The sequence below is a fragment of the Pleurodeles waltl genome, chromosome 4_2 (assembly GCF_031143425.1).
Source record: "Pleurodeles waltl isolate 20211129_DDA chromosome 4_2, aPleWal1.hap1.20221129, whole genome shotgun sequence".
NCBI classification, from domain to species: Eukaryota; Metazoa; Chordata; class Amphibia; order Caudata; family Salamandridae; genus Pleurodeles; species Pleurodeles waltl.
Window position 1 is genome coordinate 181,561,021 of NC_090443.1, and position 24,855 is coordinate 181,585,875.

At 43.6% G+C, this 24,855-nt stretch overlaps 1 protein-coding gene across 1 annotated transcript in view; it reads right to left on the reverse strand.

Annotated features, from left to right (window-relative positions):
- Positions 1–24,855, reverse strand: part of VDR (vitamin D receptor) — an 817,725-nt gene that overhangs the window by 177,741 nt on the left and 615,129 nt on the right. The gene's annotated exons all lie outside the window — the stretch shown is intronic.

Genomic DNA, 24,855 nt, shown 5'->3' on the forward strand with positions numbered 1-24,855 from the left:
GGGAAAACAACAGAAGTGTTTTTGTGAGTCGAATGAGAATGCACTGAGGTATCAATTTTTATGTGCTAAGTGTTGACAGAAAAAATTGTTGGTGATATCCAAGGTTGTTTTGTATTTTTTATGCACTATGTTGTTAATTAATACTGTGTTGTGTGAATTTTGTCTTGTATACGTTTGTGTGTGTGTGTGGTCGCTTAAAGCACTCATTCGAAGGCCACCAGCCTCGCCGTGGACACAGCAGTGAAGACGCTGCATTATGAAATAGGTCACACCTCCAGCAGTGACTTCCTCCAGGCTGGCGTAAGCCGAATGCCGCCGGCCGTATTAAGAGGCTGCAGACCGCCAGACTTTTTGTGGCGGTCACCACACCACAAAAAGCCTGGCGGTCACGCACCCGGCGACAGGAATCCCCATTCCTGTTGCGGGCACACACACACACACACACATACACGTACGTCCACACCCCCCCATGAACACCTCCACTCATCAGCATACATTCACAAACCCTCCTCCAAATTCACATTTATGCACACCTCCCACCCCTTCATCGACACTCATCCAAACACCCCCTTTCATCCACATCCCCACTGCATCCAAACACACACGCCCTCCACGCACACAGACATGTACTCACGCACACCCATTCAGGCACAGATACACACCACACACATGCACGCAACACCTCCCACCCCTCTCCTTTCCGATAATTAACTTACCTTTTCTTGCTAGGTGGTCCTCTGGAAGGGATGGGTCCTGGTGTTTTCCACTGCCAGCACGAACCACCGTACAGGACTCAGCCACTCCGTATTACGTATCCTTTCAGGACTCTTAATATGGTGGTCAGCAGACCGCCAACATTGGTGGTCTGCTGGCTGCAGTGGCGGTCTTCAAAAAAAGACTGCTGAAGTCATAATGAGGGCTAAGTGTCTGTAATCTAAGACTATTCTATATGAATGGTCACGTTTTGCAACGGGGAATAACTGGTTATTCATTACAGAGACACAGGGCTCACTTACACCCTAGCACTCGAGCAGAGCGAGGATCTCCTTCAGTGGAGCTTTAGCGTCCTGTTTAAAAGGCTATTGGGGCTGAGGCTGGTGTGTAGACCTAATCGGTATTACATGGTAAGGAGAACCCTTATCCCAACCTACATGGTTGTGATATAGAGCAAAGGCCTGAGCTAAAGCCCAGTTGACAGCATAGGCTTGTTTTACCGCTGCTGGAACAAGATCGAAGAAAGAAGGCAAAATTACAACTTCCCCGCGTGGCAGCTTATGGATGTGTTCAGGAGGCAGTCTCTTTCAGCCAACAGGATATCACGACTAAGTTCATCCCAGAATATTACACTAATGGTGCACTCTATGTCTCTCTTAATTTGGATATTTAAATCATAAACTTTGTCGGGTGGGAGAACGTGCCCATCCGCAGTCTCAACTGCAATAAAGTTGCTAGTTAATGTTGCATAGATGATCTTTCAGACTCTAAAGACATATTGTGACGTCTGCTGCGCTGTCCAGCTGGGTCACTGCCCACAACTTATTCTTCGGCAATGATCTCAAGTTTGCTGGTATTTTAATTGAAAGTGCTGCCATCTTTTTCTTTTTTAAATTGTGGCTTTTGAAGTGGGTACTCATCTTCTTTCTTGTCTGAAGACAGCTGTGAGTCTTTCTACTGTTTCACATAGTCAGGACGTTGCTCTGACCGGCCCACTCTCTTGCTATGTCTATCTGCTGCGTCCTGAAAGGAACGAGAGGGACGTGAATCAGTATATCTGTCAGGAGCTTTCATATGTTCTCTCTTTGTGAGATTAGATCTCCTTTCGGAGTTGTCCAGGTGTGGAGAGGCTGCTCTCTGACTTAGTCTGTCTTTATTTTGTTTTTGTTCATCCCAGTGCTGTTTAGAACCCTCCTGTGCTTGTTTGGTACCTTCCTTAGGGGTGGTACTCTGAATCTCACGCCTTTCCGGCTTGGATCCCAAACTATCTTGTCCAATACTAGTATAGGTATCGAAAAAAAAAAATCTGTAGCTGTTTCTCCTTTTCCAAGTGTGGAATCTTCCGGAGCAGCTGGCATATAGCCAACGCTACCTCTTCCCCTGTAGTGTTACTGAGTATTATTGAGGAGACTGCGTCGAAGTTACCCATCAATTTCATCCCCAAGTCCAGGGCCGGTGCAGCCCCGTGTTCGTTCTGAATTTGTTTTAACACTTCCAGCAAATTTGCAAGTGTCAGGGTACCATGCATGGTAGTGTATATTGCAGCTGTCCACTGAGAGAAACATTCCGAATGGCAAGCACATTGTGAGAATTCTATGTTTCTCCTGTGGTCCTTTATGGGGAAACACAGCTTCCAGCTGATTTATTTTCTGGGCTATCCAGAATGGAATTTTCTCTGGTTCCTCGGGAACCATGCCCATGATAGAATGTACAGTTTGTGGGTTCATCCCAGTAATGACCACCTGGTATCCAGTGGGTGCTGGTGGTGCTGGACATGCTGGTGTTCAAAGTTCGCATTACGAACTGAACAAGTCGTCTATATGTTACTAGCTCATTGTAAAGATTGCGCAGATCAGCTGTCTGCATGTTTTGAACACCGGGGTGTGGTGTATATGGGGCAAACACTGGCCATGTTGGTCCATCATTATCTAAAGGACCTAATCTCACGGGTTGTATTACGTGTGGTAGGGTGCCATTAAACCATTTCTGATGTTCTTGATAAGTAAAGTGTATTTCAAGGTACTGGTATGCTTGGTACCGTTGTGGTACATTTGCAACTCTGTATGTGTAGAATGTGTATGTAGTTTCATTTTCTTCAGGAAAGTTAATCCAGGAGTTGAATGTTTCTGCTTGGTAAGCTTTATTGGCTTCTACAATTTTTGTGACATCCCCGTCCTCATCTGTTAAGCAATGCCCTGTTAGGTGTAGTGTTAAAGCATGTCTGACATTCTAAGGAATGTCTACGGTGTTCGCCATGTTGCAAAAGGGGTAAAGAGATGGAACACCAAATGGGGGGGGGGGGGTTGGAGTCCTTTAAAGAGTTCGAGCTCGAACAACCTACAGCCTAGTTAGGTGCTCCCTGTCAGCTGAGAATTATCCCAAAGACCATGACATCTGTGTATAATGGTACTTAGGGTTCCTTTTTGAGATACTCAGGGCATCTGTAAATTAGTGCCAAAACACCATCAGTTGTGGCACCATGTCATAGTTGGACTCTTTCTCTAGGCAAGACTGCTGGTTTAGAGATGACAGCACATTTGTTGGCAACTTGGGCATTCCTACAACAAGCTGCAACAGTCGGCCCAACCCTCCCAGCTCACAAGCAGTATCTCACCATATACCCAAACAGTAAAACGTGATTTCCAGCAGCCTTTACGCATGGACTCCGTCTCAGAGGAGTCGTGGTTATACGGAGTGTACCCTTTCCTCATATGAGCAAAAAGTCTTATTCACACACAGGCAAGGAAGGAGATGCAGTGAAGTTTTCAACAGGTTTTATTACCAAACTGCAATCTACTGTAAAATGCATGCACTGCAATGATTAGGATAATAAACAATGCAAGAAGCAGAATTTTAAAAATGAGATTCATGAATACAAAGACCCCCACCATCTTCCAATAATATAAGATGTAAAGATAGGCCCCAATACCCTAGCATGATGAACCTAATCTCCAACCTAAAGATAGCTAGGTGTGATAAACCTAATTTGCTAGTACCATGTCCATGAGAAGAGCCCCCAAACCCTTGTTACCTTGGATAGAGGTCTCTAGGTCAGACTTTGTGGGAACACAAAGGCTAGGTCTGCATCAAGGCAACGTGAAGCATAGATAGCGTTGATGGCATCTGGTAAGGATTCCGTCTGATAACCTTGTCTGCGTGAGATGTATTTGTACTGATCCTGTAGGACCCCTGACGTAGGTATGTTCCCAAACAATTGTTAAGAAGGCATGCTTGTGGCAGCAATTATATAAACAATTACCCCCAAAAGTACATTATGTTCCTGTCACACATAACTAGGAAAGGTACATGATGTGACTACCAAAGTATATCACTTGTCTTTGACGTTGATAGTGACACCTTTACAGAGTGGCACTGATAACGTGAAATCAAAACATCTTCCTAACTATAAACATAGCAGCCATTTTGGAAGAAATAATGAAATAAATGTGCTAAAACAGAGCAAGCTAAGTAGGTAGAAAGTCACTAGGTGACGGGTGCACAGGTCTGCAAGCTAGAAGGCTAAGCGAGCTCCTGATTCTCAATAAAACTAAATAGGATCCCCTACACCACAAGTCATGAAGTTTTTAAAAAGGCCATTCATAAAACAATGAAAATAATCTCATTGGAGGACAGATGTACTTTAGAGCACAGCACGCATGCCTGAGCCATACTAAACCGCTACAAAGTCCTAAGAACACAGGAATACCTTGGAATAGCGCTAACTTTCAGGGTCATGAGCAGATATCTCACTTACCATGTAGGGATCCTGCCATCCCTCACGCACAGGAGGCCCTGTCAAAGTACAGCAGGGGAAATGACCTGCTGACTATGTGGCTCTGTAACTGAGGAACTGCTGCACACCATCTGCCTCTGCAGTTCTACTTTAGATCTGTAGATATGCCCCATCTGGAACCAGCTTGGGATGCGCTCCTGAAGACAAGCCACCCTAGCTTGTCTTAACTCGGCTGACCCAAGAATAATTGCGTGAACGGTGAAATACCTGTTGAGAGGTCCCTAACACAAGTAAAATCAATCGGACCACCAGTAAGACACAATTTATGACAGTCTTCTTGTGGTTCTAGTTGACCACTAATCAACTGTATGCAACTCTGTTCACAATACCCTACGGAAAGCTAGCCCCACTCTATTGCACCGCCTATGTTCTACAGCTGCACTTGATGTGACGTCCTCTTGAAGGACCTGTCTTTTAATTGGTTCAGAATTTTAGTGCCTTATAATGCTAATTTCTTTGTTCCAATGTTTAAACTGTGCTATTTTCATGTGCTTGCATGGCGCTAAAGGGGTAGCCCCTGATCAGTCTCTGCAGTCCTTAACTTTTACCTAGTTTTATCATTTAGGTATTGTATAATTGTCAATATCTTTTATTCTAACAACTAACCAGCTGCTATCACTATGCACTTGCACTTTAATAAAGAGGCATGTTTCAATCAGCTTGTTTCCTTGACATGATGCAAATTCATCACCATAAACTGCTCCTTTCTGTATGCTCCTGCAGCTTGACAACAGCACTGTACTTACTTAATCTTATGTCCTTGATTTGAGGGACCTTTTAACGCTTTATATTTGTGCAATGAGACCTGTTTGTTAGGTTTTTACTATGCCTTGAGACTTGGCTGTGCCAAATAATTGTGCTCTGCATCGTAAACTTTGTAATGGTTTTAATTAACTGTGTAGAATAAAGTACTTAATCTTAAAAGGGCAGTAATCGCTCCCTCTCTGGGGGTAGCAGTTAAGATCGTACTCTCAATTGCTTCATTATACATGGCGAGTACCTGGTTGGCTCATTGATCCTTAAACACTTTATAAAATTTGTCTCTGAGGTTGTCAGAATTGGTGCTTTCCCACTTCTAAAGGAATCCATAGTGACTTATCTTCTCAATATTTAAGGATCCTAAAAGTGGAAATCTGAGCTCAGCACCCACTCAGGCCACTGCAACTTGACCTAGATAATCATTCATCCGTGCTTGTTCAGATGAGCTGGTATTTTTATACCATTATTCACAAAATCAAAAACACATAGTATTTCCTCTAGTGCACACTTGACCAATCTCATTCATTCACAAGACTGTAATTGCGAAGTTGTCTTTATCCCATAGTGTGACAAGGAAAGCAACTGTTCTTTCTGGTGTCTCACTTTCTACCATTTCTCTGCATTACAGTATTTTTCTATTTAGCTCAGCCAGTGACTTATGGTTCTTCTGTATTCTGTTTTACAAGATATTTTAATAGTGATTTTTTCTGGGTGAGTTGGGTCTTAATCAACGTAAGGACACCATTATGTTTTGCTATGAATAGCCCTCCAATAACTGTGTTAAAGGTTTCCCATCTGATAGCCTGAGTTCAGACTGATCATACTTTAATCTGAAAGGACCCAGTTAACGTTGACAATGTTTCTTCTCTAAACATGGTGTGTTGCACTGCCTCAGATGGGAATCACCAGTGCCAAAATACCAGAGAATTAAACTGTGTCCACAAAGACAGCAGCACAAGCCAGTGATTAGAAAACATCTGGGATAAGTACACAAAATCAGCAAAAACCAGTGTAAAAATTTGTGAGTTCGAAATCAAGAAACTTGCATTTTAGTACTGTCACGCCTCCTGTATAGATGCCATAGTAAGAAAAGTATCTAGAGTAGCTCCATTTTAACCCTGAGGTAGTTTGCTTAGTCAGCAATGTTTCTCGGAGGCATGCAATATCAAGGTTGTGTCTATTTAGATAGGCAAGTAGCAACTGTGTTTTTTAGGGTTTTTTAGACCCCTTACATTCCAAGTCATACAGTTAACAAACGGATTCATCTTAATGTTTTATGCTTATAATGAATACCATTACTTGATGAATTAGAGTAACTATCATACATCCGAGTTTTTTCCCGGAGCTTGACATGGCGTGTAGTTTCTAGTTGATTAGTAAACTTAAACACCGCCTCCCCCCAACATATCAGCAAAATGTAACTTCAAATTCAGCTCTCTAACAGACCACTGCAGTATTCTAACAGGCCTCAGAATGGGTGTGTCAAACCAGTCTACTACTCGCTTCTACGGTGAAATAGCTGGGTCCACCTAGAATAAAACAATATAATTAAGGTATAAACACAAAGACCTGAAATGTTTTGTAATATGATTAGAAAGGTAGATTAAACAAGAATGTGTATATTTCTTGGTTCGGTAAGATATCTCACATGTGGCCAGGCCATCCATAAACACTTTTTCAACAGAGATCATTATAGTTGTCTGGAGCTGGTGTCTCTGTGGTTGTCGGTTTCAGCTGCTCCCGGTTTGTTCTTTAGAAAGTTCTTTTCAATTAACTTGACAGTGTTTTTTGCTCTAGTGAACAGCAAAATATTCCCTTCTAATGGAAGTCTTAACTGGGCAGGATAGATCATGAGTTCTTGATTTAACCCTCAAGATCAGAATGCCATTGTTCTGCTATGTCATATCTGACTAATCTCTCTGTCATCTGGTCAAGTCTATTTGTGAGCACAACCATTTTTGTATCTATCACACACAAGATACCCAGCATTTCCAAGAGAGGGCTGTGGCATTTGATGCTGGACAAGTCTTCCACACTCCTTGAGTAGCCCAGCGACCGAGTACACTAAGCATTTTGTGGTTGCTTCTTATAGTCAAACGTTCATTTACTTTGCATATTGACTGGTTTAAAGACTCAAAATAGCGGAAACCCCACTCTTATTTTTATTAACATCTCTTTACCTTATCAAAAAAATACGTTAGTCATGTTTCACAAGTGCCCTCTCTAGACATAGTATGTCTGCATTTGCAAGCACGTTTCTATAGATATGTAAAATGCATGTGTGATTTTAAATGTATGGACATATACAACATGCATTACAAAGCATTTGAAGCATTAATGTCATAACAACCAGGATGTGTTTTCATGCAATAATTGGTGAAGTTCTGTGTGTGGCACACCTGACCAAAAACACCTTGAATGAGAGGCATCCAGGACATCAGAGAGTGACACAGGGCATGCGATATAAAAGAAATACCAATTAAAACTTTTTGATTAATCAAGATCTCTTTGTACCAATAGATAGAGACCCAACAAAAGCACATCGGTTTGCATATGTGGCATATATGAATGTGAGTGTGCCACATTGTGCAGAATACACAAATTATGCATTTAATTTCGAAAGGGATCTCTTACGAGTCCAGATGAAAACCTAGTCACATTCTTGGGCATGGATGAGCAGGCTGAAACATGCAGACCTTAAACATTGATCCAGGAGTAACTAATGACCGCCAACAGAATGTTATCCATTTTGTATCTTGCCATGGGACCCTATAAAAAGTTTGTACCCATTCACAGGGGGATTCTTCAAGGCAGTTATATTTTCAGATCCTCCCATCTTGTACCAAGATCTTTAAGTGCTCACTTGATTTACAAGTATGAGTCGGAAGGATTCAATCCTGGGCAAGGACTTGATGATGAAGCACGCCACTAAGATCTAGTGGACGAGAGTCCCCTACAAAAAAAGACTAATGTCTTTTGTCGATAAGGTACATCCGTCTCAGCAAAAATAAAAGCAGTTTTCTTTTCTAATAGATTCTTCAGCATAACTTTGGATGTCAAGCTAGCCCACTGAGAATATTACATCTACCTCTCCCATGTGGGCTTTTATAATATTGACAAGATTAATGCTCAGGGATTGCTGTCTAGGGGACCAAATAATTTGTTATGGGTTTGAATACCTCAATAGTAGTATGAGAGTAGTACATGATCAACTAGGCAGGCTAGTACTATTTCACCATCCCCGGATATGGTTCTCTGAAAGTTCCATCTGGCTGGACACAGTCCCAGCTATGGCCTAAGAAAGTATTCAATCCAATGTCAATGGTTGCCCTTCGGTAAAAAGGATGTGCCGTTCTGCCCACAAAAATCTTAAACCACGAATTTCAATCTGTCTGTTAAACTATTGGATCTATTTTGGGAAGGTATGCTATTCACCTTCTTGCTGTTAACTTTGTAGTGCTGTCTTCCAGAGAGGGTAGCGGTCATGTTATGGGCAAGCTCACAGAGACCTTTCAGAATGTCACTCTCCTCAAGAGAGCTGCTATTTCAGGGATGTGGTGTGGCAGGCCAATCTCTAGGTCTGGCGGCTACTCACCGCATTCATGCTCCGTCAGGTTCCCCAGCAGCAACCCAGTCTCATCATTGGCCATATAATACTACCAGGAAATCGATTAAGGTCCTTCCTTCAGATCTTAACACCACTACAAATGCCATCAGACCGCTGAGGCTGCTTCAGAGGTACACTGATCTAGCACTTAGTCTGGCCAATAAAAGACCCTGCCAACCTCCACTCACCTTAAATCTGTTGTTTTCAAGCACTTGATGGAGAATGCTTTCTAATGTCAAGGTGTGCATTTGTTTACATCAACGATCATAGCAGGAGACAGTTTCTGTGCTCAATTAGGGGGCCACCTTGTTTGCCAGCAAGCTATGCCAGCTCACGATTTGTGGAATCTTTACCCTTGTGCATTAAAGATTGGGCAGATTTCTTGAGCAGAATTTATGATGTAACTTGGGATCATCATATTTACTGATCACAACTGGCCTATGAGCTCTCTTTACTTATAGTAAACACTGTCTTACAGCACTATTTTAGAGCTTGGCTATTGAATTAGCACAAGCAAAAAAATGATTTTCTTTCTGTTTTTTGTAGAGTGCATAGCTACCCTCAGGGCGTCTCAGCGCTAATTCAACCACATCAGAGGTAGCACACACACCCCAGAAATATTAGAACAGATGTGTCTTCAGAAGCTTCCTAAACCCCGCTTCTGACTGTTGAGATTTCAAATACCTGGGAAGATTATTTCAAAGTTTAGGTACAAGGCAAGCAAACGATCTGCCACCATGTCCTGCTTTCCTGATTTTGGGAACTGCCTGCTATGTCACTGGATTCAAGCTAGCATGGCTGATGAGGGGGATGTCCCGAAACCAGTCCCAGGATACTTGGCAGTTCGGACTGGACTGTTCCCACTGGGAGCAGGGTCAAGACTGATTTGCATATGGCTGGGTCTAAACTGGAATGGCAAGGGGTGCAAAAACAAGATTTGTGACTGGGGCCAAATCTTTTATTTGTTCCATCCATCATCAGTTCTTTTTGCATAACAATTTGTGTGTCGTCCGTGTAAGAAACGAGGTCAAGGCCAAACTAGCGGAAAATCTCTGACAGGGGTCGCACGTAAATATTAAAAAGCGTGGTCCAAGTGAGATCCCTGAGGCACCCCACACATAAGAGGAAAAACATCAGAGGAGATCAGACCTCACACACCTTGAAGCTTCTGTTCCTCAAAAAAGCTTTGATACATTTTATAGCCTTCTCCTTAATTTCAACTTCCTTCATCCTGTGGATGAGGTTAGAATGAGGAACGGTGCTGAATGCCACACAAAAAGGTCTAACATGATCAAGGTGGCTGAACCACCCTGATACAAGATAGTCCTCTGTGGCAGCTAGTAGAGCTGTCTCAGTGATGCTCCTCCACCTGAAACGAGTTTGTGTGTGGTCCAGAAACTTGTGTGTTTGAAGAAAACCAGCTAAATGTTTGTTAACATGTTTTTCCACAATTTTACTTGCCACTGGGACAAGTGAAATTGGTCTTTAATTTTCCAGCATTCAAGATTGGTTATTGGTTTTTTTTTTGTTGGTTTTTTAAAGAAGAGGTTTTACTATTGCCTGATTCCAGGCCGTGGGCATCACACTACTCTCCAAAGAAAGATTCAAACCATCCATTAATGGGAACATGGGGACACTCCAGCTTTTTAGCAGAACATATGGTGGTGCTGGATCAAGAGGAGAACCTGACTTGATAGATCTTAAAGTAGACTCCAAGGATTCTAACTTGAGTACCGGGAATTACTTTAGTGTGTGGCCATACCATGATTGCACCGGGTCTTCTGTTATTGCTGTGTCTGATGCAGGAACCAAGTTGAGAATATTAAGAATCCTATTTTGGAAACATTTTGCGAACATGTTACGGCACTCTGTACATGATGGACAACCAGAGGTGTTGTAGGGAACTTTCATTAGAGAGTTCACTATCCTACACTTTTTTTTGGGAGAGTTTAGTGCAATCTCAATGTTTTCCATACATTAAATCATTCTAGCGTGCTTTGAAGAAATTTTATATTCTTTTATACCTGTTCTGCTTCGAGTCTTAATTTGGTTGTCATATTTTTGACTCCATTCCCTTTCCTTTTTTGTTTCGCTTTTCATTTTTGTCACTTCAGGAGTACACCAAGGGGCCTTTTTGTGTGACGAGCCTTACGGGCTTTATACGGGACAACCATATTTAAACAATTATTCATCCGCCTTTCTAAGATCTTGCGGCATTCTGTTCTGTCACCTATTATAGTGAGTGCAGACTTGGTGAGTACCCTTACCCATTCCCTATTGTCAAGCTTAGACCATGGTCAACTAGGCTTTTGTTGGGGGGGGGGGGGGGTGCATAATTTGTTTTGTATGAAATCTCAAGCCTAATAGGGACTATATAGTGATCTGACCAAGGAATGGGAATAGCATCTTCGGTAAATAAATTTGAGAGATTGGTGAACACAGGGTCCAATAAATGACAGAGACTGTGAGCAGGGCCCACAACAGTTTGATTTAACTGCAATGGCTCTAGATCCTGGCCTGGACTCTTGGCTATATCACACTCTGCTTCATCAAAATGGACATTCAAATCCCCTAAAAGAGTAAAGTTGGTTGTTTTTAGCAGTATTCTGCCACTATGTCAGGAAGTGCTATGACAAACTGAGATGTCGCCCCTGAGGCCCCTGTACAGCACCATACATGAGAAGATGAATGTGGGCGAAAATTCTATTGAGAACTGTAAACTCTGGCAGCCTGCAATATTAATGGGTCTAAATGTTCCTTTCCATTCCTCCTTAACAATTGCAGCCACCACCTCCCCTTGTCTTCCTGGTTATGATTTTCTGATGAATAACCGGGGGAAGGGCCATTACAACATCAGGGGAATTTTCCTCTTTTAGCCAAGTTTTGGTTAGAAACATGACATCTGGCCTATTATCTTGTATGAACATAAATATCTCTGTGCTGTATTTCAAGAGCGACCTGCAGTTTAGTAAATACATCTGGACTGAATAAATGTGTTGCTGCTTTTTATGTTGTTTGGGCTTAAAACTCAGTGTTAGGTAAGTTCTGCTTTAAGGCATTAAATGTAGTAGGCAGGTCAAAAGGAGATATGTCATGCCTCCATGAATCTCTCACCCCTTATATGTGTGTAGGTCTTCCGAAGAGGAAGCTAAACATGCCTGTGACACGGGCAGCATCTCTGGCCACTGACTCTGGCTAGGCGCAGGCAAGCTTGCTTTAGGCGCACCTTTGGCACGCTGTGTCCGCTGGACATCTGCGGTACGGTGATGATTAACTATCAGGCCAGGCTCAGAGGGAACCCCTAAAGAACAACTAGACCGCCTCCCTAGATGGCAGCAATGTGTGGCAACAGGGTTGGCTCTAAACAAGACCACACGGCCCTTGCCTTACCTCAGCAGTAAAAGTTGCTAAATTAAAACAAAAAAATACATCAATAAACTTTTTAAATCCCCAGGAATAAAAAGCTAAAAAGAGGATCAGTAAAATTAAAAATGCCAAACACTGCTCACAACTGCCTAAATTACTTGCGTTGCCTCTATGTGTACAATCTCTCACCCACACCACAGTGATGATTAAATACCGGTCCAGGCTCAAAGGGAATCCCGGAAGAACAACTAGAGCACCTCCCAAGATGGCAGTAATGCGTGGCATGAGGGATTGTCTCTAAAAACAGTCACACAGACCTTTCCTTGCCTCAGCAGTAAAAGTTACCAGGAATAAAACAGAAAAATGTATTGATAAAGTTTTAAAATCCCCAGGAATAAAAATGCTAAAAAGAAGGTCAGTAAAATTTTAAATCCCCAAGAATAAAATGCTAAAAAGAAGGTCAGTAAAATTTAAAATACCAAACACTGCTCACTACTGGCCAAAGTCCTTGTGTGCCTCAGTGCACTGGAAGAATGTGTTTGGAAATGTTTTGAATCTGTTTAACTTAGAACATATTCATTTTTGAGAATATGTTGATTGACAAAGGATGAAGACTGTGATGTGCACCAGCTTCGTCAACCAGTTACAAAAACTAGCTCATGGGCCTGTGGGAAAAGCATGTAGTCTGGACGCAAAAGAATACACAACACACGACATATCTTGTTTCGACCAATCATGGTGATTTTCTGTGCTTTGGAATGGAAGACAGCACAAAGCAAAGAAGCTCAATAAATCTCTGAATGTCAATGATTTAAATTTGTTGTTTACTCGCAGTACGGACATAAAACTTTTAAACCTCAAATTGAAAATAAACAAGAGACACAAAACCACTAGCTTGAACAGTAATAACCCGCTCACAGTAGTATGTTACATGCCACGAGTCATCATTCGCCTACCCTAAAGCGAAGTATCCTTTGTGTTGAACGTTTCCGGGCAAAAGTAAAGAAAAGGAATACAAAAGGGTTACAAATGATTAACAGGTTCAGGTTGAGAGGATATCTCAAGATTATACCGAAAACAACAACCAAAAATATGACAAAAAATTTGGAACACTTACTTTTTCACAAAACACATGAATTGAACACAGAAAGGGACGTGACTAGACATCACCACTTACAACACAGCGTCTAGCAAAATTCTGGTTATCATTATTAAGTACTGGAATATACTGCAATCAGACTGGGTGATACATTCAGCTGAAGTTAGCAAACCCTCTATTTCACACAGGAAAGCACGCACCTGGCGGTCATTTTAGTGCATAGTCACTATAGCATGGTTAAATTCACATCAAGATTTTAATTGTTGCAGAAGATGCAAGGCCTTTAAGAATAAATATAATTACATAAAACAAACTTATTTTTACTCAATAGCAGGAATAGAAAAAGCACCAAGCACATCAATTTCAATACTGATTATTGTATTTACATTGTGGAATGTTTGTGTAAGAAAATATAGGTTTAAATACTATTTTTGAAGACAAAAGGATAAAAGGAATTATAACATATAATGACAATAACAAATGAGGATACAAGCTACCCAGAAGAACGTCATTTTAAGAATTTGTACTATAGTAGCATAAATTAGTTAAGAGGTGGAAACCAAAACATGCAATTTCAGAAAAAGGAGATTTAACCCACTGGTGCATGCCATAAGAATTGTAATTCATGTGGGAATATGCTCTTTCTGATCAGTGATGACAAAACATATCAAAATATTAATAATTTGCTTGGGTATAATTAGAGACACATCAATCAATCAATCAGGATTTGTAAAGTGCGGCTAACCACCCAACATGGTAACCAGACAATTGCAGGTCATGGAGAAAGCAGGGAAAAGCAAGGTGAAGGCACGCAAAAAACAGTGGGAAAAGAAAGACGAAAGCTGTGAAAAAGAGTGACAAGCAAGACGGAGGCACACAAAAAACTGAGGAAAAAGCAATGAGAAAGCAATGATAATGAGGGAAAAGCATGGCGAAGGCACACAAAAACGGAGGGGAAACCAAGAAGAAAGCAATGAAAACTAGGGAAAAGCAAGGAAAAGGCACACAAAAAATGAGAGAAAAACCAAGGAGAAAGCATTGAGAACAAGGGAAATGCAAGAAGAAAAATTAGAGGAAAGCAAGGAGAAAGAAGTGAAAAACTGGGGTAAAGGAAGGAGAAGGCACACAAAAAACAATGCAAAAAGCAATAAGAAGACAGTGAAAAGTAGAGAAAAGCAAGGAGAAGGCACACAAAAAATGGGAGAAAAGGCTATGAGAAAGTAGTGAAAACAAGGGAAAAGCAAGAAGGCACACAGAAAACGGGGGGAAGAGAGCAGAAAGGAAGAGGGAAAAGCAAGGAGAAGAACCTCAAAAAGGGGGGCAAAAGCAGGCAGAAGAGAGAAGGAGGAGCAAGAGCGATGCAGGAACCACCTTTCATAAATGCAATCATACTTTGTTCAGTTAGATGCAGACTAATTGTTTCACTTAACGAAATTGCGTTCTGCTTAAATGAGGTTGATTGGGTCATGAAAGTCATTTCCAAGGTGCTGTGCACAACATTCACGATCGTTAAGTAAAATAGCTAAGTATGACAGATTTAAGTCCCCTAACTGCTGCTTCACTCTCTTTAGTGGACATGTAACTTTTAATGTTTTAAAGAATGAGATTGTAGTGTAGAAGATAAAAACAGGAAGCACCTATAGTTTGCTGTTTAATATGGTGAAATATTGTGCTTGAATTTTTTTTTTTTTTAAATAGTAACTTCTTTACAAAGAAACAAGTTATCCACGTCATGTCTAGAAAACCTGCCGGGGATATTGCGCATCTACGGCATGCAGCCAGGCGACCAGGGAAAATCCTGTTCAACAGCTGTGGTGTGAGATATGCCCAGTGCAAATAATAAAAATGTGTGAGCCTGAAGCACGCGCTACTTGCAGTATCCCTCACAAGGGCACCGGCCTGCCTCCACTTAACATCTGTAAGAGTGTCACCCATATCCTCAGACCAGCCTGCTCGGATGTGTGTCACTTCTATGCTTCTGTCAGCCTTCAGTGCAGCACATAGTCAGCCCTGTCTTGTGCCTCTCTCCACACAAAAGGCAGTGCAGTAGGCCAGGCATATAGGAGAGGCCGTCTTGAAGTCTAGCACCACCAGCACCGCCTCCAGGTCCATACCTTGCATTGAGTGCATTACGTGTGACAAACAATGGAGATTCATGTGTGTGTCCCTCACCAGCATAAACCTGCACTGATCATCTGCCCCCAGGCATGACACTACCATCCGTAGCCTTGTGGCCATTACCTTGTAGATGACCTTGATATCCACATTTAACATGTAGAGCTGTCTATAGGAGCTCAGGTCCCTCAGGTCTTTGTTGGGCTTAGGGATCATCACTATGAGCGTATTGCTGCTGATTGCGAGCTCTGTCGTTTAGCGTCCAGGAGCATCTCCCAGAGTTTTGGGAAGCAGTAAAGCAGAGTAGGCTTGGTAGAGTTCCACCAGTAAACCTTTGGAATTGGGGCATTTACGGTTGACTATGTCACGTATCGCTTTGCTGACTTCCTTAGCCTGAAGCTCACTCTCCAAACTTTCCCCCTAAGTGGAGCCAGCGCTACTCTGTCCAGCAAGACACCCGCTGCCTGGTGAGTTTCAAGTGCCAGAGCTGCATTCAACCCTGCCAGATGGTCACGCAGGAGAGCATTGATGCCCAAATGGGGGGCCACGAATGTGCAGGGGTGGGGGTTTGGTCGCTCCCGCTTAAGATACCATGCTAACATGAGCCCTGATTTGTCCTCTTCCCGATGTAACCCTTGCCTGTATTCCCGCCTGGTGAAACAGTCCAGTCTGTCCCAAATGTCAGCTACATCGTAGCAAGCCTCCAACTGCGCTGCATATAGCGCCTTCAGCAGCCCCGGTTGTTGCTGTGGGTCGGTCAGCACTCCATCTGCTTGCATTAGATCCCTTTCCAGGCATCACCTAGTGCCACATAATTGGGAACGGCCCACCTCCCTCAGCACTACTTTCAAGGCGTCCCACTCGGAGCTCTTCTACTGCATAGAATGCCAGTTGTCCTTAAAATATCCCTCAAAGACCATCTGGATCATATCCCTATAGATCTTATCCCCCAGTGCCTCAAGGCTTAGTCACCATAGTGGGATCCTGGGGTGCAGCCGCCCCACTCCATACTCTAACAACAGCGGTGCATGACCCAGTAGGAGTGGCACCATGTAGTGGACCCCCAGCACACTAGTCGCGCAATCTCCCGACACCAGAAATCTATTCAATCAGCTATTTGCACAGTGGGCAGGGGTGAAAACAGGAAATCTCCTCCACTCCTGGGTGGAGTTCTTACCTTATGTCCTTACAGGATAACCGGTCCATCGACTCCCTGAGACTTGCCGTCATTTAGGGTTTTGCTTTTTGGTGGCCGGGGTGCCTATCCAGACGCCCATCTAGCGCACAGTTAAAATAGACGTTCCCAAATTATGGGCATTGCCACATACTTAATCAGCACCTTTTCCAGAGTGCTAAAGAATTCTCCATCATTTACGTATGAGGTGTATAAATTCTCTGCCACCCTCCCTCCCCCGCCCTCTCTTCCCCACCCTCCCCGCCGTTCTTGCCCCTCTTCCCACACCACAACACCCACGCACCCAATCGATCACACCCCCCTGGCGACCCAACCCCACCCACCCGCCATCGCACCCTCTCCCCCACCCTACCCACTCAACCGCACCCCCAATCGACCTCCCCCGGGGACCCCAAAGCCCCCAAACACCCTCCCACCCACATCCCACCCACGCAAATCTTCGCCCCCACTCACCCTCGACCCCACCTCACCCTCTCCCCACCCTCTCTCACACCCACCCACCCGCGCCCCCATCCTCACCCCCTCTCACCCCATCCTCCTACCCCCACGCCCCTTCTAACACCCCCACCCTACCCTCGCTCGCTCTCCCTCTCTCCCCTCCACCCTCGCCCCCACCCTCTCTCCACCCCACCCTTGCCCCCTCTATCCTTCCCTCACCCCTACTCCTACTCCCTCCCACCCTCCCTCACCCCCTCTCCTTCTCCCTCCCACCCCTCCTTCGCCTTAGGACAGCCAAACCGAGCTGTAGTGACAACTATGCCGGGGACCATAGGCAGTGGAATGACATGGACTTATGTTGGGCCCCCCAATGATTTGCACTATTATGCCAAGTGCTGTTAAAAAGGTGAGGTGCACCCCATCTTGGCGGGGTCCCTGTCCGACAATTCATGTACAAGGTGATTCTGGCTAGCTCCTGCTGCAATATTTTTTTGTATTGGTAATTTAATATTTTAACTATGAAAAATACTAATAAAATCAAGTTTACAAGGAATGAGATTAGCAATGTTAGAAATGTGAGATGTTTAGTCTTTCTGGCACTGCAAAGCACGCAGCTGAACTTGACATTGAAAACTGTCAATTTCTGGCAGGTATTGGGTGCGTGTTGGATATGAATGAAGTTGCATAGATTGGCACATTTGTGAGATGAAAACCTTACTTACCTTCTGCAAAATCTTTCTGATGGATACTGTGTCTGCCTGCAGATTCTTCACCTTTAAATATTTCCACACGTGTCAGCCTGGTCCATAAACCTCTGCTGTTTATCTTCCCTGGCGTTTGCAAGGGGTGCAGGCTCCTCTATGTCAGGCATGGGGTTGTGGTGCCATCATCTAACCCATAGAGTGCCAGGACCTGTGTGCTGATGTCTTTTCAACTATGTTTTTGTAGCAACTTTCAGACTTTATGGAGAAGACTCACAGTCAAGCAGTTGTACATATAATATAACTTGCCAACTTATTGGGTAAGGCACAAAGATCTCCAGATGGAGAAAAGGGATGGTTTGCAAGGAATTTGCAGCTCGACAGAGTTCATTACCGAACCATGTTGACCTAGCACTTTCTGGGAAATTAATTCAGGACCCTGAAATTAAGGATCAGCTGCAAACCACCATCCTTCTTGGGAACAAAGAAATCCTGAGAATAGTACCCCTGTCCCAGTTCTTGATCTGGCATCAGGACTACTGCCCCCTTCTGTAGCAGATTCTCTACCACCTGCTGCAGGATCTGCCAGTCTCCTTCAGAGCTTCAGAGGGACGGGGTGGAGAGCTTGGGAGCATAGGTGGGGGGGCGGGGTGCTGGTGGGAGGGTAGGATGCAAACCTCTTCTACAAATTTATAGGACCCAGCGATCTGAAGTGATGTGAAGTAATGGCCTTTCCGGCATGTATGAAAGAGGACATTTTCCAACTGGTATGTTGTGCGCCATCCATGGAAAACTACTGCTGCTTCCTTAGTGGTGCTGGGGAAGGGTTGAAGGGTAGAAGGAGAAAGAGGAGGGAAAAAGCTGTCTGTCGCAGCCATTGCCTTTCCCCTCAGTATTGCCTTTAAATAGTTTTCCTCTGTTGCTGCTGACCAAGCGTGGAGGGTTGCAATTTCTTTTGGAAACCCTTTAAGCAGGAGGTCTGCTTTGTAAAGGTACAAAAAGTCCTGGGAGTGGACTGCAGTCCCAGAGAATATGATGTTGCTCTAGAGGAGGATCTTTGCAATATTAAAGTTTCCAGCGAGGGGTGAAAGGTTAAGAATTCTGGATCTATGGTCCTGGTCTGTACCAGCAGGCAATGTAGCTATTTACCACCAGACACAATGATTTTTTGCCCAAGGTAATCACTGAGAGCCTCTTTAAATGGAAACCGGGGCTCAGAAGTGGACAATGCCTCGCTTAGGATATCTTTAGGGCTACATTGCCTCTCTATTCCACTGCAGGTAGTGGCAGGTTGAGGACCTCATTTACCTTCCTTATAACACAAGGAAAAGCTAACATTTCTGGGGAAGCTGCCCTGGAATGGGGTCAATATCCTGAGACATGTGCAGCCAAATGGTCACTTAGAAGGCGAACACATCTGAAGGCGGACCAGAGTCACCATTCTGGGACTAGACATGAGTCAAATCCCATAGTGTGATATGAGACATACTATCCCTCAAGGAGGCAGAATGCTTCTCTCCTACAGGGATGTATTTTGACCAGCAAGAGGGCTTCAGGTGAAAGTCCCAGTGCCTCTGCCGACCATCGACGCTGAAGGTAGTGTTGTGTGCAGAGTCAGGCTGATATGTAGCACACAGTCAACATAGTGTTAGACACGATGTAGGGGCAAGCCATGCTTAAAACCAAAGTTTCAACCAGCAATGGTCCTGAAGCTGGATGTTGTATGAAGGGCTCAAAAGGTTGGCACCAAAGGCCATAGGGATCACGGACTGGTCACATGGAGCCCAAGGATGCTCCAGAGTGAACAGCTGCCCTACTAAAGTTGTCAGCCTTCATGAAGGCTGACATATCTGTCACTGGTGCAGAGTACTCAGAAAAGTGGGAACGACCCTAAGTGAGGAGGGGGTGGGAGTGGAGCCCAGCCCTGTCTCCGCCAAAGAGCAAAGGAAAGGGTAAACGGGCACTATTTAAGGCATAAACTATCAATCTGCAAATGCTTATTCATTTTCAATTAAATACTGTACAGGGTTCTGCTAGGTAGGTTATATGCAAATGACCTCTTCCATCAGCCAGCAAGCATGAAGGCTACTTTAAAAAAAAGCCCAATGCCTCAACTAAATAGGATGAAATTGTTGACTTACCAAATATTAAAGATGGAAACAAACACAATGATTCAAAACAATTTCAGGCCAATTGTTAAATCATGGGTACCATATTTCTTCATACTCAATGGATGTCTGCAATGCCAGGCTGCAACTATGGTATCCCCAGGAAAAATTGATTGATGAAGCCTTACTGGCTGCTCGTGCTCAGGCCGAGCTGGAGGAAGTAACTGTCATTTATTGTAACCCAAGTTAAACATCATATATGTCTTCACAAACTCTGAAACACACACAACTCTGGTCTGCTGGAGAAGATACTTGAACACTTTATTTCTGAAATTAGAACACGCCCTTTTATAAGGAAAAATCTGTCATTATCCAAATGCAGTCAAAGCTATGTAGCCTTTACATGCTAGATTTTCACAAAATCATTCTTTTACCTTTAATAATGAACTTGCCTAACCCAGTATGCCTTGTACTGGCAGTTGCCTCACAGTCATGTCTGTTAAGAAAAAAATAAAATGCAAGGAAATCTCGCTATCACAGACATCAGTAGAGAGTGTTGTAGAACTATAGTTAGTTAAAGAGCAGTACAGGTCTCAACTGCAAGGACACAAAGTAGTTGAGAGTACACCAGAGAACAGAACATAAGCTAAGCAAGTTTCGGGTAAATGGGAAAACATGTTTAACAAGCTTTAAAGAGTTTATGATTACAGCGCACAAGTACGTATTTCATTCTCATTGTGAATAGAGACGGAAGTTGGAAAATTCTGGTCAAATGTAACTTTTGTCAAGAGTATACAGAGTCAGATAAGAAGTCTTTGAAAGAGAGCAATGAATACTTACATACGAAGGAAGCTTAATGTTCTATCACAGCTCTGTTAGGATTACAATAAGGGGAACCTAGAGAAAAGGTCATGAGTTTAAAGATGCAAGGTATGTGGTGTTTATGTGAAAGTATATTATTAACTTTTTATTCTGTGACTTGTTATTGTTTTTTAAGATAATATGCATGAAGTCAGCATTTTTGTGACTATATAAAGGGCTGCTAGCAAGCAGGCATTTGAGTTGAGCTTTTTGGCTCTATGGAGGTGACTGTTCTCCCGGTCGTTGTGATTAAACCTACTTTTGCCTTTCCAAATAAGTATTTTCTCTCTTTATTTCAGTTTTCCCCAAACAGATTTATTTTGTGGAACACATAGTGTTTTAGCTAAAACTGAATAAGTTGTTGCCATTCAAAACACGGAAAAACTGGGCAAGTGGGAGGAGGGGACTGTCGTAATACAACTGACCCATTTGGTTAAACAAAACTGAACAGATCTGAAAACTAAATGGTTCCCCATTCTGTATTTTTTCCTCAAGCCTGCACAAAAACGTGGGAGCTGCAATACTTTGTGCGCGACAACTTAAGTTATAAGTAAAAAAGGCAAGGGCATCTTTGATGAAGTCAGAAGGTCCCTGGCTGTGTTTTTTTCAGTAGGTTCCCAGATTTCAACATTTATATCACTCAATGGACCAAATGTAAACCAGGAGGCATATTTAAAATTAGCTATATCAAACATCAGACTATCATGGAAAGGGATCTGAATCGCACCATGGATGCCTTGAAAGGCTGCACATCAAAAGTCCTAGGGGAAAGGTCACAGCTTTAGCTAACCTAATAGAGTGAGTTTGACTCTAAAGCGCTGGCTGACACCTAGAGAGTGTGTCATCCTAACAACACCAGACCATTTCTGGTAGCTTGTGGCCTTTCCCACGGATCATGGCTACTATCACGGTGTTAAGATCCCAAAGCCAGACTCTCCCTTTTTAGCACATTAAGTAGCCTTGTCCACTTGTGGTCCATATGGAGCATGTCATTATCTTTCGCAGAACATGCAAAAGTGTAAATTCATCCAAGCAATGACTTTGCTACCACCTAAGGCAACACAAGTCTGCTACAATGTCCTTGATATGTACTTTTCAAAGTCTGACAGTGAATGTACATAATAAACTTGTTGTCCGAGTAGACGTATTTTCACCATGCTGGTTCATATCTGTTATGTTTTACACCAAGTGGAATCAGTGGTCAACTCAATAATTGACCATTGAATCAAAGAGTTCTTTGCCCCAGTTTACAAAAGTTGTCTTGTCTGAACGCTGCAGTATCCATTCCTATACTGAGAGCTGACACGAGAGAGAGGAGGTGAGCCTGTTGTGTAGCCATTTTATTTATAGCTTCATGCATGTTATTTTAGCAAACTAGGCCTGCCGCTGTGCACTGTAACCTAGGTATATTTTATTCAGCTTCGTTTACTATTTTAACAATAGCCACATTTGTGGTCTTGTTTTATTTTTTTCTATCTAGCTGTTCTTTGCCTAGATCAGCACTGCGTTTTAAAACAAGACATTTCGTTCACTCTGTGCTTTCTCAAGGCCGCAGTAAGATAGGTTGCCGGTAAACATGGTAACGCTTTGTCTCTTGTATTCATAAAAACATACACATCCTTAATTAGGGACATTTTCTCAGAACATCAGCTGTTTTATTATAAAAACACTTCTCAGTCCCATACACGTTAGAGGGAGATTCCAGCCAGATGACCACAACTGTATGCTGATTGCTGAAAGCTTCGCTACAGCTGCTTATGCAGAATTCAGGCCTCTTACTGAGGTATGGGGGATGATGTCTTCCCAGGGGAACCTGAAGGACAGAACTAGAGCCTAACATGCTGTGCTCTAACATAGCCAAGGTAGGAATTATAGTAGTGACTAATGACAATATGGGAGCGTTATTTGTATGCTCACTCTCCTTGTCACAATTTTAATCCTGTTATGCTTCATCGTTCTGGTTATTGCAGTACATGCTTTATTATCTAAGATGCATTTGCTTCACTAAAACCTTATTGAAACATATACTGCCTTTGTTTGTCCTTGTATACGTGAGACTAATGTAACTGAGAGAAACGGATGCGATCTGAGTGACCACGATTTCCCTGAGGAGTCAATTGTGTCATGCGCTTGGCTGCCAAATCATCGCTGTTCTTGGGTGGAGATTAGGCACTGCTAGTTAGCCAGAGCAAAATCCGGATTAAGCCGACAGGTGTCTTCTGTAGTGAGTTAGACTCAGTCCCCCCACACCGCAAGTGATTCTGCCGCTCAAATCCAGTAGTCTCATTAGAATAATGAGAGCCTACACGTCATGGCGCCCAATATTTGGTCAGGCTCTAATTTTCGGGTCCTCCTGAGTATCTCCGTCTCACTACATACAAAGACACCTCTGTTCTATATATGGAGACGTCCGTGGTATTGAGGATTTCCTCCTCAGCTAAGTAGGGAGTACCTAACTAACGCTGTAGGTTGTTCAAGCTTGAACTCTAAAAGGATAATCACCATTTGGTGTGCTTATCTCTGAACAAATTTACCGTTCATTATGGCAAATCCACAACAAGTAGCAATTGCAGTTAATATGTGTAGGAGGCTGGACTGGCTTGTAGTGAGTACCAAGGGGTACTTGCACCTTGCACCAGGCCCAGTTATCCCTTATTAGTGTATAGGGTGTCTAGCAGCTTAGGCTGATAGATAATGGTAGCTTAGCAGAGCAGCTCAGGCTGAACTAGGAGACGTGTGAAGCTACTACAGTACCACTTAGTGTCATATGCACAATATCATAAGAAAACACAATACACAGTTATACTAAAAATAAAGGTACTTTATTTTTATGACAATATGCCAAAGTATCTTAGAGTGTACCCTCAGTGAGAGGATAGGAAATATACACAAGATATATATACACAATAGCAAAAATATGCAGTATAGTCTTAGAAAACAGTGCAAACAATGTATAGTTACAATAGGATGCAATGGGGAAACATAGGGATAGGGGCAACACAAACCATATACTCCAGAAGTGGAATGCGAACCACGAATGGACCCCAAACCTATGTGACCTTGTAGAGGGTCGCTGGGACTATTAGAAAATAGTGAGAGTTAGCAAAATAACCCTCCCCAAGACCCTGAAAAGTGAGTGCAAAGTGCACTAAAGTTCCCCTAAGGACAAAATAGTCGTGTTAGAGGGAAAATGCAAGGAAAACACAAATCAGCAATGCAGCAACGATGGATTCCTGACTGAGGGTACCTGTGGAACAAGGGGACCAAGTCCAAAAGTCACAAGCAACTCGGAGATGGGCAGATGCCCAAGAAATGCCAGCGGTTGGTGCAAAGAAGCTCTTACTAGGCTGAAGAACTATGAATACTGCAGGAACGACAAGGGCTAGAGACTTCCCCTTTGGAGGATGGATCCCCCACGCCTTGGAGAGTCGTGCAGAAGTGTTTTCCCGCCGGATGGACGCCAACAAGCCTTGCTACACGCAAATCGTGCGTTTGGCGTTTTTGGACGCTGCTGGGGCCCAGGAGGGACCAGGAGGTCGCAAATTGGACCTGCAGAGAGAGGGGACGTCGAGCAAGACAAAGAGCCCTCACTGAAGCAGGTAGCACCCGGAGAAGTGCCAGAAACAGGCACTACGAGGATGCGTGAAACGGTGCTCGCCGAAGTTGCACAAAGGAGTCCCACGTCGCCGGAGACCAACTTAGAAAGTCGTGCAATGCAGGTTAGAGTGCCGTGGACCCAGGCTTGGCTGTGCACGAAGGATTTCCGCCGGAAGTGCACAGGGGCCGGAGTAGCTTGCAAAGTCGCGGTTCCCAGCAATGCAGCCCAGCGAGGTGAGGCAAGGACTTACCTCCACCAAACTTGGGCTGAAGAGTCACTGGACTGTGGGGGTCACTTGGACGGTGTCGCTGGATTCGAGGGACCTCGCTCGTCGTGCTGAGAGGAGACCCAAGGGACCGGTAATGCAGCTTTTTGGTGCCTGCGGTTGCAGGGGGAAGATTCCGTCGACCCACGGGAGATTTCTTCGGAGCTTCTGGTGCAGAGAGGAGGCAGACTACCCCCACAGCATGCACAAGCAGGAAAACAGTCGAGAAGGCGGCA